At 38.3% G+C, this 19,249-nt stretch overlaps 1 pseudogene; it reads right to left on the bottom strand.

The window, feature by feature from the left end:
- Positions 1 to 19,249, bottom strand: part of LOC127686366 (glutamate carboxypeptidase 2-like) — a 48,741-nt pseudogene that overhangs the window by 19,821 nt on the left and 9,671 nt on the right.

Here is a 19,249-nt window from a genome sequence, read left to right as displayed (position 1 = left end):
TTAGCAACGCCTTCAGCTACTTAAAAAAGCCTGCAGGCCAGGTCCAGGAACAGGGATTGTTATCTTCTAGGGCAAGGTCAAAGTCAAAGCTTGGGGAAGTAGGGCAAAAGAGCAAGTTTCTATGTATTAGGCTAGTTGCTAGAAGTCTAAAAATATCGAGTTGTGGCTCACATTTTGAGTTAGGGTTTCACAGAATCAATAAATTCATGTTCCAGATACATTAGCTGGTCATTCATAATTCTCAGTACTATGGGACTAAAAGTGAAATTAATAAAGTTATGTCTTTATGAAGATATAAACACTGTCTTGCAAAGTAAAAGGTTGCAATAAACTGAGCCACATTGGTACATTTTAAGACATAATACCCTTAGCACATTCTGAAGGGTCCCCCCAACTTTCTACCTCCTGAGGTTTCCTGTTTCTTTCTTAGACGAAATGCCCTAAAGTGGGGAGAGGAAACTTGTAGAGTCTACCTCCAGCAAAAAGAAAGGGCATTGAGTGAGGTATGGGGTTGCTATCCTACAGTCAAAACTCTGACCCATAATTGTTCTTGTCTAAAAGGGCTGGAGGGATGGAAATGAAAAATAGGCTGAGGTAAAAAACTTTCAGTGAAAAACCCAAAGTGGGATCTAGTACAAGTGGCAACCCCAAGGTCAGACCCTATTACTGAGACTATGGAGTGCTCACAAAAAGGGACTTATCATTACTGTCCTTCGAAAGACCCAACAAGCAGCTGAAAGAGACATATATAGATGTTTACACACAACCAATGGCCAGAAGCTGCTGACCTCTATTGATGTATTTAGGGAAAATCTGGAAGAAGCTGAGGAGGATGACCCCTTAAGAAGACCAACAGTCTCAAATAAACTGAACTCCTGAGATCTCACAGACACTGGATCAGCAACCAGGCAGCATATACCAGCTGAAATGTGGCCCCCAATGCACATACAGCAGAGGTCTGCTGGGTCTAGGTTCAGTCAGAGAAGATGCACTTAACCCTCAAGAGACTGTTTGATCCAGGAAGTTTAAAGGTCTGATTGGGTAGAGGGTGGGGTACAGACATTCTCATAGAGACAGGGAGACAAGGAAGAGGTTTGGAATAGTAACATTCGGAGGCTGGACAGGAAGGGGAATAAAATCTAGAGTGTAAAAATCTAAAAAGTAAATAGTAAAGCATTTCAAAACAAAAACAACAAAAAGTTATCATTCTAATTAAGAAAATCAGTAACATTATAGAAGCTGAACATGTTGTATTTATATTTAGAAATATATGTGCCTTTCCTCCAGCCACCTGCCCCATTCATTCTGCTGTGCTAGACTCCTGATAGTTCTGCCACATGGAAGACCACAACTCCTGATAGTTTCTACAGAACCAGCAGCATACAGGGCATTTGGTAAGAACCACCCTCACCTCTGGTGAACCAGAACTGCTGGATAGGACTCACTATACAGCAACCACCAAAGCCTGCCCACATTCCAGAATACCACTCCCCTTCCTTCCCTTTTTCCCTCCCTCCCCCTTCCCCACTGCCTGCCCAGTTCTTTCTGCTGTGGAAGACCCTTGGCAATTCTGTTACAGGGAAGACCCCATCTCCTCATACTTTCTAGAGAAGCAGCAGCACTCAGGGCATTTGAGAACCAGCATCATTCAGGGCATTCAAAGCTTGCCAGGTCTACCACAGGGAAGACCCCATCTCCTAATACTTCCTGGAGAACCAGTCCTATGCAGGGAAATTGAGAGAAAGGGAATGCCAGGAGTACAGATACACAGACTTGCGGGATAGAGAAGCCACAGTCAGAGACAGCAAGACCAGCTAACACTAGAAATAACTAGATGGCCAAAGGCAAATGCAAGAAATCAAAGTAACATGGCACCATCGGAAACCAGTTTTCCCACAACAGCAAATTCTGGATACTTCATCACATCGGAAAAGCAAGAACTGAATTAAAAAAATCACATCTCAAAACTCCCAAAAGCACTCTTCCCTCTTTCTGTTTCCCAATCACCCCCTTCAGATTTCCCTGTCCTGGTATTACCCGACACTGCTGCACTGAGCCTTTCCAGGACCAGGGGCCTCTCCTTTCTTCTTCTTGGGCATCATTTGATATGTAAATTGTTTCTTGGGTATTCCTAGCTTCTGGGCTAATATCTTCTTATCAGTGAGTGCATAGCATGTGTGTTCTTTTGTGATTGGGTCACATCACTCAGGACGGCATTCTTCCGTTCCACACACTTGCCTAAGAATTTCATTAATTTGTCATTTTAATAGTTTTGAATAGTATTGAATAGTAATATATTTTTAATAGCTTTGAATAGTATTGAATATTATTCTGTAGTGAAGATATAACACATTTTCTGTATCCATTCCTCCATTGAGGGACATCTGGATTCTTTCCAGCTTCTGGCTATTATAAATATGGCTGCTATTAACATAGTGGAGCATGTGTCCTTATTACATACTGGGGAATCCTCTGGGATAGGCCCAGGAGTTGTATAGTGGGGTCCTCCAGTAGTATGATGCCCAGTTTTCTGTGGAAATGACAGACTGATTTCCAGAGTGGAATTTCCAGCTTGCAACCCCACCAGCAGTAGAGGAGTGTTCCTCTTTCCCCACATCCTTGCCATCACCTGTTTTCTCCTGATTTTTTCTATCTTATCCATTCTGATTGAACTTTCAAGAGGGGGGATCCAGGAAAGGGGAAATCATTTGAAAATAAAGAATATATTGAATAAAAAAAAATAGAAAAAGTCATACCTCATGATATTTATATAGGACTTCAAGAAGGACATATAACTCCATTAAAGAAATACAGGAGAATGTGGGTCAATGGTTAGAAGCCCTTAAAGAAGAAACACAAAAATCCCTTAAATAAACACAGGAGAATATGGGTCATCATGTAGAAGTACTTAAAGTGGAAACACAAAAATCCTTCGAAGAATTTCAGGAAAACACAAACAATCAAGTGAAGGATATGAACAAAACTATCCAGGACCTAAAAATGGAAGTAGAAAAATAAAGAATTGGCAAAGTGGGACATCTCTGGAGATAGAAAACCTTGGAAAGAATACAGGAGTCAAAGATGCAAGCATTAACAACAGAATACAAGAAATAGAAGAAAGAACCTCTGATGCTGAAGATTCCATAGAAAACATTGACTCAACAGTCAAAGAAAATGAAAGATGAAAAAACGATTGTATCCCAAATCATCCAGGAAATCCAGGACACAATGAAAAGACCCAACTAAGGATTATAGGTATAGAAGTAAGCAAGGATTTACATCTTAAAGGGCCAGTAAATATCTTTAACAAAATTATAGAACAAAAATACCCTAACCTAAAGAAAGAGATGCCCTTAAAATTACAAGAAGCATACAGAACTCCAAACAGATTGGACCAGAGCAGAAGTTCCTCCTGTCACATAATAATCAAAAAACCAAATGCACTAAACAAAGCAAGAATATTAAAAGCAGTAAGGGGAAAAGGTCAAGAAACATATAAAGGCAGACTTATCAGAATCACAACAGAAGGTCTTGGGCAGATGTCATAAAGACCCTAAGAGAACATAAATGTCAGCACAGACTACTATACCCAATAAAACTCTCAATTACCATAGACAGAGAAAGCAGGACATTAGATGACAAAAGCAAGTTAATATAATATCCGTTACACAAATCCAGCACTAGAAAGTAGCAATTCAAATACAAAGCTTGTATCGGTGGAAAATACCAATACAAGGAGGGAAACTGCTCCCTGGAAAAAAGCAATACAGTAATCCTTTAAAAAACACAAAAGAAGATAGCTACACAAACAGAATTTCATCTTTAACAAAGAAGATAACAGTAAACAACAATCACTTTTCCTTAATATCTCCTAACATCAATGGCTTCAATTCCCTAATAAAAAGACATAGACTAACAGATTTGATAAGTAAACAGGACCCAATATTTTGCTGCATACAAAAATCCTCAGGGACAAATGCAATCATTACTTCAAAGTCAAAGATTGGAAAACAATTTTCTAAGCAAATGATCCCAAGAAACAAGCTGGAGTGGCCAAAATAATACACAATAATAATGGCAGACATCAACACCCCACTCTCAACCATGGAAAAAATCATGGAAACAGAAAATAAACAGAGACACAGTGAAAGTAACTGAAGATATGGAACAAATGCATCCAACAGATATTTATAGAACATTCCATCCTCAAGCAAAAGAATATACCTTCTTCTCAGGACCTTATGGTACCTTCTCCAAAATTGACTATAAAATTTGTCTCAAAACTGGCTGCGATAGATAGAGAAATGTTGAAATTATTCCATGCAACTTATCAGATCACCACTGCCTAAGGCTGGTCTTAAGTTCAAACAAAAACAATGGAAAACACACATACATGTGGTCTTTACCAAGCAATTCTCAATGATAGCTTGGCCAAAGAAGAAGTAAAGACAGAAATTAAAGACTTTTTAGAATTTAATGAAAATGAAGACACATCATACCAAAAATGATGGGAGACAATGAAAGCAGTGCTAAGAGGAAAACTCATAGCTTTAAGTGCCTCCAAGAAGAAAATAGAGAGAGCTTACACTAACAGCTTTACAGTACTCCTGAAAGCTCTAGAACAAAATGAAGCAAATACACACAAGAGGAGTAGGCATCAGGAAATAATAAAACTCAGGACCAAAATCAACCAAATAGAAACAAAAATAACTACACAGAGAATCAATAAAACCAGGAGCTTGTTATTTGAGAACATCAACAAGAAAGATAAACCCTTAGCCAGACTAACCAGAGGGCGGGCACAGAGGCACCACCCAAATTAATAAAATCAGAAAGGAAAAGGGACACATAATATCAGAAACTGTGGAAATTCAAAAAATCATTAGTTCCTACTACAAGAGCTTGTACTAAAAAAAGTTTGAAAATCTGGATGTAATGGACAACTTTCTAGATATATACCAGGTGCCAACATTAAAACAGGATCAGATAAACCATCTAAATAGTCCCATAAGTCCTGAGGAAATAGAAGCAGTTGTTAATATTCTCTCATAAAAAAAGCCCAGGACCAGATGGATTTAGTGTGAAATTCTATCATATCTTCAAAGAAGAACTAATACTGACACCCTTCAAACTATTCCATGGAATAGAAATTCAAGGAACACTACTCAACTCATTCTATGGAGCCACAATAACGCTTATACCTAAACCAAACAAAGACCAAACAAGAAAAGAGAACTTCAAACCCATCTCCTTTATGATCATTGATGCAAAAATACTCAACAAAATTCTGGCCAAATAAATCCAAGAATGCATCAAAACTATAATTCACCATGATCAAGTAGGCTTCATCCCAGGAATGCTGGGATGGTTCAATATACGGAAGTCCCTCAATATAATCCACTACATAAACAACTCAAAGAAAAAAACCACATGGCCATTTCATTAGATGCTGAAAAGTCTTTTGACAAAATCCAGCATGCCTTCATGATAAAATCTTGGAGAGATCAGGAATCCAAGGTCCATACCTAAACATAGTGAAAGCAATATTCTGCAACCTGGTAGCCAATATCAAACCAAATGGAGAGAAACTTGAAGCAATACCACTAAAATTGGGGACCAGACAAGGCTCTCCCTATCTATTCAATATAGTACTTGAAGTCCTAGCCATAGCAATCAGACAACAAAATAAAGTCAAATCGATACAAATTGGAAAGGAAGAAATCAAAGTATCACTATTTGCAGATGAAATGATTATATACTTAAGCGACCACAAAACTTCCACCAGAGAGCCTCTAAGGCTGATAAACACCATCAGCAAAGTGGCCAAATATAAAATTAACTCAAACAAATCAGTAGCCTTCATTCACTCAAAGGATAAACATGCTGAGAAGGAAATTAGGGAAATGACTCCCTTCACAAAAGTCACAAATAATATTATATTACTTGGTGTGACTCTAATCAAGGAACCTGGGGATTCATCCTATAAATAGTCACCAAATCCTGACACTATTATGGAGGACAAGAAGTATATACCAAAAGTAGCATGTCATGGTTGTCTCCGGTGGGGCCCTGCCAGAGCCTTATACATACAGAGGCATATGCTAGCAGTCAACCATTGGATTGGGCATGGAGTCCCCAGTGGAAGAGTTGGAGAGCAGACTGGAGGTGCTGAAGGGGTTTACAGTCCCAAGAGAAGAACAATGATTTCAGCCACCCAGACACCCCAGGATTCCCAAGGACTAAACCATCAAACAAAGAGAATACATGGTTTCAGCCAAAAATGTGGCAGAGGAATTCACTGTCAGAAAGTGGGAAAGGTTTTGCCACCTGAAATGTAAATGAAAATTATATTCAATAAAAAGAAATATTTCTAACAATAATTAATAAAAAATAAAGTCATGAATTTTAAAAATCACAAAGGTACCCAGTAGGTACCCAAGGAGAACTTCCTCTTCTCAGATGTGAAATGAAGGCGTAGTGGGGGAAGGTCCTTGTAAGAAGAAGGACTGGGAATTGGCAGGCTGTATTTGGGACATAAAGTGAATGAAAAAATAAAATCATGGGGAAAAAAGGATATCAGTAAAATTATAGGAAAATGTAATGTTGAACAGGTTGTACTTAAGAATTTAGAAATATTATAACAACCTTAGTGAAAAATGAGCTCCTGATTTCTAAAAGTCCAAAGAGGATATGGAAAGTTTGTAGTGAGGTAAAGGTAGAGATGATGTAATTATAGTATAATCTGAAAAACTCAATTAATAAACTAAAGTCAAATACCAGCCTGTATACTCGCCATATGTCAAAAATCCCATAAAATATTATTCAACAAAATTATGAACAATAAAACAGTAACATGCTGGTTGAAAAAATGTGAATCTAACTTTAATGCATTCAGAAATAAGTCTTAATTAGCCTGGGTTTATTCTTACTGTTAACATAAGAGATTCTTATCAAAATTGAAATAAAAAACTCTATTAGTTTCTAATACATTTATGCAAACTACAAATACTCAACAGGTGGCACAGTATAATATTCTTTCGACTAAAGAAGAATTTGTCAAATATTTGGTCCTTACTTTATTTTTTTATTAGTATTTAAGTATGCAGTGAACCCTCTTAAAGACTTCAAATTCCTAAGGGAAAGCATGTTGTTAAGGGGGAGGATGTGGCTGTAAATAAAAATCCAACAAGTCCTGGGTAGTTCAACTGAATTTTGTACTACAATTATGCCATGATAAAATTACTTAAAAATATCATTTAATACATAGATTTTTTTATTCATTAGTTTATCTATATTTTCATTTTTCTATTATCTTAATTATAGTAACATGAAAGAGTCCCTTACTCTTGTGAATTCTTTTATAGTAAGTTTAAATTTAGAGCAACATTTCACATTATATAAGATTATAACTTACTTCATTTTGCAAACTAAGGATAAGTTTGCCAGGTTATAGTTTTGCAATGAAACAGGGTCAGTATTGTAATATTTTCAAATTGTTCTTTTTTTTTTTTTTTTTTTTTTTTTTTTTTTCTGTTTTCTGTAGAGATTATTTATTTATTTATTTTTTTTTTCTTTTTTTTTTTTATTCTTCGATATAATTTATTTACATTTCAAATGATTTCCCCTTTTCTAGCCCCCCCACTCCCCGAAAGTCCCGCAAGCCCCCTTCTCTTCCCCTGTCCTCCCACCCACCCCTTCCCACTTCCCCGTTCTGGTTTTGCTGAATACTGTTTCACTGAGTCTTTCCAGAACCAGGGGCCACTCCTCCTTTCTTCTTGTACCTCATTTGATGTGTGGATTATGTTTTGGGTATTCCAGTTTTCTAGGTTAATATCCACTTATTAGTGAGTGCATACCATGATTCACCTTTTGAGTCTGGGTTACCTCACTTAGTATGATATTCTCTAGCTCCATCCATTTGCCTAAGAATTTCATGAATTCATTGTTTCTAATGGCTGAATAGTACTCCATTGTGTAGATATACCACATTTTTTGCATCCACTCTTCTGTTGAGGGATACCTGGGTTCTTTCCAGCATCTGGCAATTACAAATAGGGCTGCTATGAACATAGTAGAACATGTATCCTTATTACATGGTGGGGAGTCTTCTGGGTATATGCCCAGGAGTGGTATAGCAGGATCTTCTGGAAGTAAGGTGCCCAGTTTTCGGAGGAACCGCCAGACTGATTTCCAGAGTGGTTGTACCAATTTGCAACCCCACCAGCAGTGGAGGAGTGTTCCTCTTTCTCCACACCCTCTCCAACACCTGCTGTCTCCTGAATTTTTAATCTTAGCCATTCTGACTGGTGTAAGATGAAATCTTAGGGTTGTTTTGATTTGCATTTCCCTAATGACTAATGAAGTTGAGCATTTTTTAAGATGCTTCTCCGCCATCTGAAGTTCTTCAGGTGAGAATTCTTTGTTTAACTCTGTACCCCATTTTTTAATAGGGTTGTTTGGTTTTCTGGAGTCTAACTTCTTGAGTTCTTTATATATATTGGATATTAGCCCTCTATCTGATGTAGGATTGGTGAAGATCTTTTCCCAATTTGTTGGTTGCCGATTTGTCCTCTTGATGGTGTCCTTTGCCTTACAGAAACTTTGTAATTTTATGAGGTCCCATTTGTCAATTCTTGCTCTTAGAGCATACGCTATTGGTGTTCTGTTCAGAAACTTTCTCCCTGTACCGATGTCCTCAAGGGTCTTCCCCAGTTTTTTTTCTATTAGCTTCAGAGTGTCTGGCTTTATGTGGAGGTCCTTGATCCATTTGGATTTGAGCTTAGTACAAGGAGACAAGGATGGATCAATTCGCATTCTTCTGCATGCTGACCTCCAGTTGAACCAGCACCATTTGTTGAAAAGGCTATCTTTTTTCCATTGGATGTTTTCAGCCTCTTTGTCGAGGATCAAGTGGCCATAGGTGTGTGGGTTCATTTCTGGATCTTCAATCCTGTTCCATTGATCCTCCTGTCTGTCACTGTACCAATACCATGCAGTTTTTAACACTATTGCTCTGTAGTATTGCTTGAGGTCAGGGATACTGATTCCCCCAGATTTCCTTTTGTTGCTGAGAATAGTTTTAGCTATCCTGGGTTTTTTGTTGTTCCAGATGAATTTGATAATTGCTCTTTCTAGCTCTGTGAAGAATTGAGTTGGGATTTTGATGGGTATTGCATTGAATCTGTATAGTGCTTTAGGCAAAATGGCCATTTTAACTATATTGATTCTGCCGATCCATGAGCATGGGAGGTTTTCCCATTTTTTGAGGTCTTCTTCCATTTCCTTCTTCAGAGTCTTGAAGTTCTTGTCATACAGATCTTTCACATGTTTGGTAAGAGTCACCCCAAGATACTTTATACTGTTTGTGGCTATTGTGAAGGGGGTCATTTCCCTAATTTCTTTCTCAGCCTGCTTATCCTTTGAGTATAGGAAGGCCACTGATTTGCTTGAGTTGACTTTATAACCTGCCACTTTGCTGAAGTTGTTTATCAGCTGTAGGAGCTCTCTAGTGGAGTTCTTTGGGTCACTTAGGTAGACGATCATGTCGTCTGCAAATAATGATAGTTTGACTTCTTCCTTTCCAATTTGTATCCCTTTGACCTCCTTATGTTGTCGAATTGCCCGAGCTAGTACCTCAAGTACAATATTGAAAAGATAAGGAGAAAGGGGGCAGCCTTGTCTGGTCCCTGATTTCAGTGGGATTGCTTCAAGTTTCTCTCCATTTAGTTTGATGCTGGCTACCGGTTTGCTGTATATTGCTTTTACTATGTTTAGGTATGGGCCTTGAATTCCTGTTCTCTCCAAGACTTTAAGCATGAAGGGATGCTGAATTTTGTCAAATGCTTTTTCAGCATCCAATGAAATGACCATGTGGTTTTGTTCTTTGAGTTTGTTTATGTAGTGGATTGTATTGATGGATTTCCGTATATTGAACCAACCCTGCATTCCTGGGATAAAGCCTACTTGATCATGGTGGATGATCGTTTTGATGTGTTCTTGGATTCGGTTGGCAAGAATTTTATTGAGTATTTTTGCATCGATGTTCATAAGGGAAATTGGTCTGAAGTTCTCTTTCTTTGTTGGATCTTTGTGTGGCTTTGGTATCAGCGTAATTGTGGCTTCGTAGAAGGAATTGGGTAGTGTTCCTTCTGTTTCTATTTTGTGGAATAGTTTGAAGAGTATTGGTGTTAACTCTTCTTTGAAGGTCTGGTAGAATTCTGCACTGAAGCCATCTGGTCCTGTGCTTTTTTTGGTTGGAAGACTTTCTATGACTCCTTCTATTTCTTTAGGCATTATGGGACTGTTTAGATGGTCTAGTTGGTCCTGATTTAATTTTGGTATTTGGTATCTGTCAAGGAAATTGTCCATTTCCTCCAGATTCTCCAGTTGTGTTGAGTATAGGCTCTTGTAGTAGGATCTGATGATTTTTTGGATTTCCTCAGTTTCCGTTGTTATATCTCCCTTTTCATTTCTAAGTTTGTTAATTTGGATACTTTCTCTGTGCCCTTTGGTCATTCTGGCTAAGGGTTTATCTATCTTGTTGATTTTCTCAAAGAACCAGCTCCTGGTATTGTTGATTTTTTGTATGGTTCTCTTTGTTTCTACTTGATTGATTTCGGCCCTGAGTTTGATGATTTCCTGCCTTCTACTCCTCCTGGGCGAAATAGCTTCTTTTTGTTCCAGGGCTTTCAGGTGTGTCATTAAGCTGGTAATGTATGCTCTCTCCATTTTCTTTTTGGAGGCACTCAGGGCTATGAGTTTTCCTCTTAGCACTGCTTTCATTGTGTCCCATAGATTTGGGTATGTTGTGTTTTCATTTTCATTGTGTTCTAAAAATTCTTTAATTTCTTTCTTTATTTCTTCCTTGACCAAGGTATCATTGAGTAGAGTATTGTTCAGTTTCCACGTGTATGTGGGCTTTCTGTTGTTTCTGTTGCTATTGAAGACCACTTTTACTCCATAGTGATCAGATAGGAGGCATGGGATTAGTTCGATCTTCTTATATTTGTTGAGGTCTGTCTTGTGACCAATTATATGGTCGATTTTGGAGAAGGTACCATGAGGTGCTGAGAAAAAGGTATATTCTTTTGTTTTAGGATAGAATGTTCTATATATATCTGTTAAATCTAATTGGTCCAAAGCTTCAATTAGTTTCATTGTGTCCCTGTTTAGTTTCTGTTTTCCTGATCGGTCCATTGAGGAAAGTGCAGTGTTGAAGTCACCCACAATTATTGTGTTAGGTGCAATGTGTGCTTTTAGTTTTAATAAAGTTTCTTTTACAAAAGAGGGTGCCCTTACATTTGGGGCATAGATGTTCAGGATTGTCAGTTCTTCTTTTTGTATTTTTCCTTTGACCAGCAAGAAGTGTCCCTCAGGGTCTCTTTTGATGACTTTGGGTTGAAAGTCAATTTTATCTGATATTAAAATGGCTACTCCAGCTTGTTTCCTGAGACCATTTGCTTGTAAAATTGTCTTCCAGCCTTTTACTCTAAGGTAGTGTTTGTCTTTGACCCTGAGGTGTGTTTCCTGTAAGCAGCAAAATGTAGGGTCCTGTTTACGTATCCATTCAGTTAGTCTGTGTCTTTTTATTGGGGCATTAAGTCCATTGATGTTAAGAGATATTAAGGAATAGTGATTGTTACTTCCTATCATTTTTGACGTTATTTTTTAAATTTGAATGCTTAACTTCTTTTGGGTTTGATGAAAGGTTACTATCTTGCTTTTTCCAGGGTGAAGTTTCCCTCCTTGTATTGGTGTTGTCCTCCTATTATCCTTTTTAGGGCCGGGTTTGTGGATAGATATTGGGTAAACTTGGTTTTGTCATGAAATATCTTAGTTTCTCCCTCTATGGTGATTGAGAGTTTTGCTGGATATAGTAGTTTTGGTTGGCATTTGTGTTCTCTTAGAGTCTGCATGAGATCTGCCCAGGACCTTCTAGCCTTCATAGTCTCAGGTGAAAAGTCTGCTGTGATTCTGATAGGTCTTCCTTTATATGTTACTTGGCCTTTTTCTCTTACTGCCTTTAGTATTCTTTCTTTGTTTAGAACATTTGGTGTTTTGATTATTATGTGACGGGAAGTATTTCTGTTCTGGTCCAGTCTGTTTGGAGTTCTGTAGGCTTCTTGTATATTCATGGGCATCTCTCTCTTTAGGTTAGGGAAGTTTTCTTCCATAATTTTATTGAAGATATTTGCTGGCCCTTTAAGTTGTAAATCTTCACTCTCCTCTATGCCTATAATCCTTAGGTTTGGTCTTCTCATTGTGTCCTGGATTTCCTGGATATTTTGGGTTACAAGCTTTTTGCATTTTGCATTTTCTTTAACTGTTGAGACCATGGTTTCTATGGAATCTTCAGCATCTGAGATTCTTTCTTCTATCTCTTGTATTCTGTTGTTGATATTTGTATCTCTGTCCCCTGATTTCTTCCCAAGGCTTTCTATCTCCAAAGTTGTCTCCCTTTGAGTTTTCTTAGTTGTTTCTACTTCTGATTTTAGATCCTGGATGGTTTTGCTTAGCTCCTTCACTTGCATGTTTGTGTTTTCCTGTAATTCTTTAAGAGATTTTTGTGTTTTCTCATTCATGAGCTCAGCCTGTTGACCAAAGTTCTCCTGTATTTCTTTAAGAGATTTTTGTGTTTCGTCTTTCATGACCTCAGCCTGTTGAGCAAAGTTCTCCTGTATTTCTTTAAGTGTTTTTTGCATTTCCTCCTTGTTGGCTTTTGTATTCTCCTGGATTTCTTTCAATGATTTTTGTGTTTCCCTTGCAAGGGCTTCTACCTTTTGATCCATTGTCTCCTGAATTTCTTTACGTATGACCTTCATGTGTTCCTGTACCAGCATCATGACCAGTGATTTTAAATCCAAATCTTGTTTTACTGGTGTGATGGGGTATCCAGGACATGTTGGTAGAGGAGAATTGGGTTCAGATGTTGCCATATTGCCTTGATTTCTGTTAGTGACGTTCCTGCGTTTGCCTTTTGCCATCTAGATCTCACTGGTGTTAGTTTATCTTGTCAGTGCTGGACTCACCAGTGCAAGCTGCCCCTTCCCAGTTGGCCTCTGGTGCACAGCTTACCTCCTGCACTGCTTGTAGACAGTGTGCTGCTGCCCAGGCTGTTCAGATCCCAAAGCAGGCACCCGAAGGCTCCCGCTGGGGCCCGCTGGATTCACTGGAGCACACTGACTTCTCCCAGCTGGCCGCCCGGAAACCCAGCTAGCCACTTGCAGGACTTGGAGATGTAATGCTGCCGCCCAGACTGATCTGGATCCGGAAGCGGAGAGAGTAGAGCTAAGGCCTTCTGCCTGAGGCCTTGCCCCAGATTGTGTCTGTGGAGCAGATGGAGCCCGTGTGCACTCCCAGGGAGTGCCGACGGTGTATGCTACTGTGACCTCCCCTGAGTTCCGCTCACTCCGCTGGGCAGCCGATCTGCCAACCGGGCTATCGCACACAAGGTTAGCCTGGCCGCCCAGTCCCTGAGTCCAGGCAAAAGCCTGGGAGGCCAAGGTCCGAGCAAAGTTCCCCTACGGCTTTGACTGTTAATTGGGTTTGCCAGGTGACTAGGATGGCGGGCGTGTGCGCCCGCGCTCCCTGAAAGCACCGGGAGAGTCTGCTTTGCTAACAATCACCTGGGCGGGTTGACTCACAGATGGCCCACCAAGCCGCCCAGTTCTTGGGGTCAGTCCTGTGCCTTTTGGGGCCTGGACCCCCGCTTTGTTAGCCTTAGGCTATGCCTGTTACAGGTCTGCCCGCCTGAGCTCTCTGTCGTCCTGCAGGCAAAATGGCCGCGGCGCGCTCGCAGGCCTGGGCAAAAAACCTCCTGGTTGGGTTGGCACCCCGATGGCCCCCCGACCCGCCCAGGGCCTGGGTGCAGGCCAACGCCCGTCGGGCTCAGACCACCGCGGTGTTGGCCTCGGATTATGTTTGTGTACCTCAGTCTGTCCGATTCTTGGAGTACGGAACCAAGATGGATCCTCCTCTCCTGACTGGTGGGAGGCCGAGTTCTGAAGTGGCCTCCGTGCAGGAAAGGCGCCGCACAACTGCAGCTGCTTGCTGTCCGGCTGGTCAGCGAAGGTCAGTGGTCGTGGGCGCAGGGCCTAACTGGTCCCTGTGACGCCTTGGTTCCACTGCTGATGGCCCTTCAGCTGGAGCAGCCACTGCTGCCGCTGCCGCCGCCGCCTCAAATTGTTCTTATGGTTTGGTTTTACACTGAATTAATCCTATTTGCTCAGCAATTCTATAAATATCATCTTCACAGTATTTATTCATTTTTTTTTTAGAATTTTTACTAGCGGTGGATAGAAAGGTCTGTATGTAAACATAACAACTTCAAGTAGAAATTGAGAAGCACCCTCCACGAATAAAGAAATTCAGATGGAGAATGATGTACAGGGAGTGAAAATGTAGCAAGTGAAGCCATAACATATTTGAGACAACACTAAAGTTGCTCAATTGTATCTCAGTGTCTATAAGGAAGAAGGTACTGCTATGTGGTTGCAATTCATGTCACAAAGAAAATGTGAGTGACACACAATACTGAACAGGATGCATTAGAGTGAAGACAGAAATATATAACATTTTCCAAAGGTATTTCAGTAATGGAAATGTGAATTAATAATATTTTACATATATTTACATATAATTATATATGTAAATATATATTTTTATTGATTGATTGATTTAGTGCATACTTGCTTTTGTCTAACTCTTGCAATCTCTGGTTGTACTTGGATGAAACATTTGTAAAATTATTGACTGCAGAAAACAGTGAATCTGAAACAGAAAGCCAAACTATCAAAAACTGTTAGAACATGGCTTCTAAAGAAGGAAATTTGGCAATGTTTGCAGTCTTATCACTTTGGATGCCAATTCAGAAAAATCTTTCCAGCCCAGGAGTAAAAGAAACAAATTCTGGTGGTTTTTTAATGGTCTCTAGGCAGATAATGATGTGGAAACTTCATTAAAGGAATATAGGAAAAATATAGGAAACTAGTTTATGAGGTATTTATATATTTTTGAGCATCTATGTAATTAAGAACAGATCTCAAGGGGAAAAGAATATCTGATCTAGTACATTAAAAATAACAATGAGAAATTATTAGAAACATGGGAACCAATTTGAAAGGTAAATTGCAGCATACCAAATGATATCAAGTAAGCTTTCATCTCTTGTGGATGTTTCATTGAAATATTGTAGATAGCTTGAGCATGCTTCTTCAGAGCTACAGCATAACTTTGACAGTCAAAGGAAGCACTAAAGAAATGGCCAGTTCAAATACCATTGCACCTTGAACCTGCGCCACAGTGAGGTGATATTTAAATGTTGGATAATAAAAGTTTTCTACTAGCTTATATGTTTCATAGACACTATGATACAGAGGATAGCTGCTGAAATTGTTAGTTTTCTAGGAGAAAAAACATGCATCTTTTTACGATAACTTATAACAAACCTTATAGCATTATATTTACTGTAGCATTATTAAGGCGTTTTGAACACAGGGATCATGTAAACTTAAATTCTTATAATGTAGTAAAGGGCTACTGTATATATGTACATATAAAACATGTACACATGCTGCAAAAACAATATAAAAACATTCCTTGGGAAACACCTCTGAGAGCTGACAACCAAAATATAAGAGATATAGAAGTTTGTTGAGAGGTCAAAGAAATGACTATGTTCCACTGCATTAGAAAATGAATTATTTAAGGAAAGAGTTGAGGAATTATTAAACATACACGAAGCAATATTATGAAGCAGAATAATGTATCACTGAAAATGCTGTGGAGAAAACTCTAAGAGGCAGTATTCTGACCAGTGGAGAAAACAGAGTGGAACCCAGTAATGACATTGTGGTCTTTTTAAGGAGACAGAGGTAATGCTCATGAGAGGCTAAATATCTTGAATCCAGACTCCATTTTAGAAAGCCTAACCTAAATTAGAATTCAGTTAAACTAACAGGCTAGTGCCTATCATTAGTTTCCCAGTTGATTCTCAACAAAACCCTGTCCCCAGGCTAATCCCCTACAATACTAGTATTTCCAGGCTACACCCTCAACAAGACCAGTCTCTCCAGGTTATTACCCTAACAAAACAAACCTGTTCCTACAGGTTACAAGCCCACTCCATGCCTAACGACCACCAATGCAGAGGGAAGCAGAAATTAAGTTTATGAATCCCAGCACAAGTCAATTATGTTAAATACCTCAGTAGGTTTCCAATTAGATGCTTGCACACTTACCCACTGATTGCTGATTACTTTAAAGCCTTGCCCCTATAGACATTTGAGGCTCCACCATCAAAACTCTCCGGCATAATGATGGTGCATAGGGGGCAAATAGCTCTAATAGAATAAATACTCTGCTATAAGGTGCATCAGATTGGCTCTTGTCTGTTTTTTGGGGGGAACCACTAACATTTCCCTGGCACTACACTCAAACAGGCACAAGAAAGCTGCCTATGGGGAAATCAAGATCTTTCTTCACAGTGAACTGCTGACAATGTGTTTCCATCTTTTCTCACTATATTCCTTTATTACTGATATAAGTACACTTCATTTAGTATGATTCTGAATAGACAGAAACTTGCACAGTATTAATGATGGATGAGTTTAATTCTGAATTCAAAACTGATTATCAAGAACATTTGCTAAACTCCTGGATTTTGATTGGTTAATTTATATATGTTAAATATATCTATTTTCATCAAAACCTTCATAAAAACTCATACAACTTTTTTACTCCCAAAAGATCCTTGGATGGGGGCAAGTAACTTCATTAAGAGAAAAGACATAGAAATGTTTATTGCTGTCAGAATATTCCCATAAATTATGCAGAATAGGAATTTAGAGTCAGATCCAATCCTTTTCCCTGTGACTGTATTCTTCTTTTCAATCATCTTGAATGAATTGAATCATCAATTTATTAATTGTGCTGGCTAGTTTTCATTAACTTGACACAAGCTGGAATTATCTGAGAAGAGGGAACCTCACTTGAGATAATGCTTCCATAAGATCAGGCTGTTGATAAGCCTATAGCACCTTTTGTTAATTATGATTGATGGAGGAAGTATCGAAATTATTGTGAGTGGTGCCATCTCTGTGCTGGTGATCCTGTGTTGTATAATAAAGCAAGCTGTGCAAGTCTGAACAAGCAAGGCAGTAAGTAGCATCCCTCCATAGATTCTGCATTAACTCTTTGCCTATGGGTTTATTCCTGGTCTTCCTAGGATAATGACCAGTGATCTTGAAGAGTGAGCCTAATAATCCTTTTCTTCCCAAGCTGTCTTTGTCATGGTGTTTCATCACATCACTGACAAACCTAAGTAAGACAATACTCATTGCTTTTTATCCTTAATAACATATATCTGAAAAAACAAAAGTATATGCATAAGGTGTTACTTACAAATTAAAAAACAAATTAGATGAAAATTAGAACAAAATTAAAAAGAAAAGCCTTCTCACTTTAAAATAGAAAACAGACATGTTTTAAACATAAGATTCATAAACTACTAACAAGAAACTTTCAGAGAACTAACTCAGAGTTTATAAAGTATACATTTTTAAAACTTACCAAAGATTTAGCACACACTAAGAAATAAATAATTTATGGTTTTGTTTATAAAAATATTTATCAATTTTTATTAAGTGTTTTTTTTTGCTTGACTTTCTGAGCTACAATAACTTACAAAGCTCCAAATATTGTCATGTCTGGCTGGATATGATCAATGTAGAGTGAAAGTGAGGAAAGATGGGCCCAACCTAATTCTCACAATCTTAAATGATGTCAATATTGAGTCACTGAATCAATAAAACATAATATTTAAGGTAGTATTTCTCAACCTTTATAATGCTGTGACCCTTTAATAGAGTCCCTCATATTTTGGTGACACAAAATCATAAAACTCTTTTTGTTGTTACTTTATAACTGTAACTTTGCTATTGTTATGTATCAAAATGCATATATCTGATAAGAAGGATATATGATAATGACCTCTAAAAGGGTCATTTGACTCACAAGGGGTCAAGACACACAACATGAGAACTGGTGACTTAAGGTAAAATATTGTGAATAGTTCTGCAAAAACTATGAGTGTAACGGAAATGTGAGTACAGGCTCAGGGTAACAAAGGCAGGATAACCAACCAATGAGACAGCTCTATGTGCCTTTCCAGTACTCTACTTCCTCTAATGCTTGAGGGACTTCTTAAAGTAGAACTTATTAATTTAGTTAAAATATACCCATACTTAATCCTTAAAGATCCATTAATTTAGACTTATCCAATAATTAGTATATTGGGCTCTGCCTGAAGCAATTCCAAGTCTTTGGAAAAACACTTCAAAATCATTGCCAGACCCCAGCTTGCTAATTCTGAGAGACAAAATTAGAGTAATTAGTTCAGAGTTCTCTGTTCATTCTACAAAACCAGAGGTCAATTAATAAATTCTAGTCATACTGTTTCAAATATGATAGCATTATACATACAATTGAAATAAGATACTGTCTTTGGTAATGAAAAATGTACCTCCTCTACCATACTATTCTACAAAGGGGCACTTTCATAAATCACAATTTATTTAAAGACTTCAGAGGTTGGAAAACAGTTTTGCTCAAAATATTTTTCATCTCTGTCTGTTGTTTAAACTAGTGAGTGGAAAGTGCCATTTTCAGATTAGGATATAAAGTTGGTCAGATCATTATAAAGTATTCATACTGTAGATCTCTACCTCTACAAATTATTGAGATATTTATTTCCCTTTTCTTGCATGTAAAGATACAACCAGCAAGTCACAGTTATAATATAATCAGAGAAGAAAAATATTTCTTAAATTCATGGCATTTAGGAAAAGAAATAGTTATAGACTGATACGTGATAAATGTTTGACAGGAATTTTGTTTCATTTTCACCATTGTGTCCATTTACATGGACCAAGTACAAATATCAGGTATCGTAAATAATTCTCCCTTTTCTTTAAAAACTATTAGTTGTTTTTCACAGTATCATTTGTAGAGCCCTTGATACTAGATGGCCATTGAAAGGCTGCTGAAAGAGGAATTACAGACAGCTTAACTCAAAGACTGCAGGCCACCAGTTCTACAGAAAGGTAGAGATGTAAGTACTAAGTGTCCTGAGTACTTGACGCTGTCATGAAGCATCTCTCTGCCTTTATGGTCTTCACATCCTTCATAGTCTATGTGTCATATGAAAATTCTAATAGGGCTCCAGCTGTCCACATTATCATTATCAGTCAAA

This window comes from Apodemus sylvaticus, chromosome 1 (genome assembly GCF_947179515.1).
Source record: "Apodemus sylvaticus chromosome 1, mApoSyl1.1, whole genome shotgun sequence".
NCBI lineage: Eukaryota > Metazoa > Chordata > Mammalia > Rodentia > Muridae > Apodemus > Apodemus sylvaticus.
The sequence above is the reverse complement of the archived record's forward strand: the minus strand, read 5'-3'. Positions and strand labels throughout refer to the sequence as shown.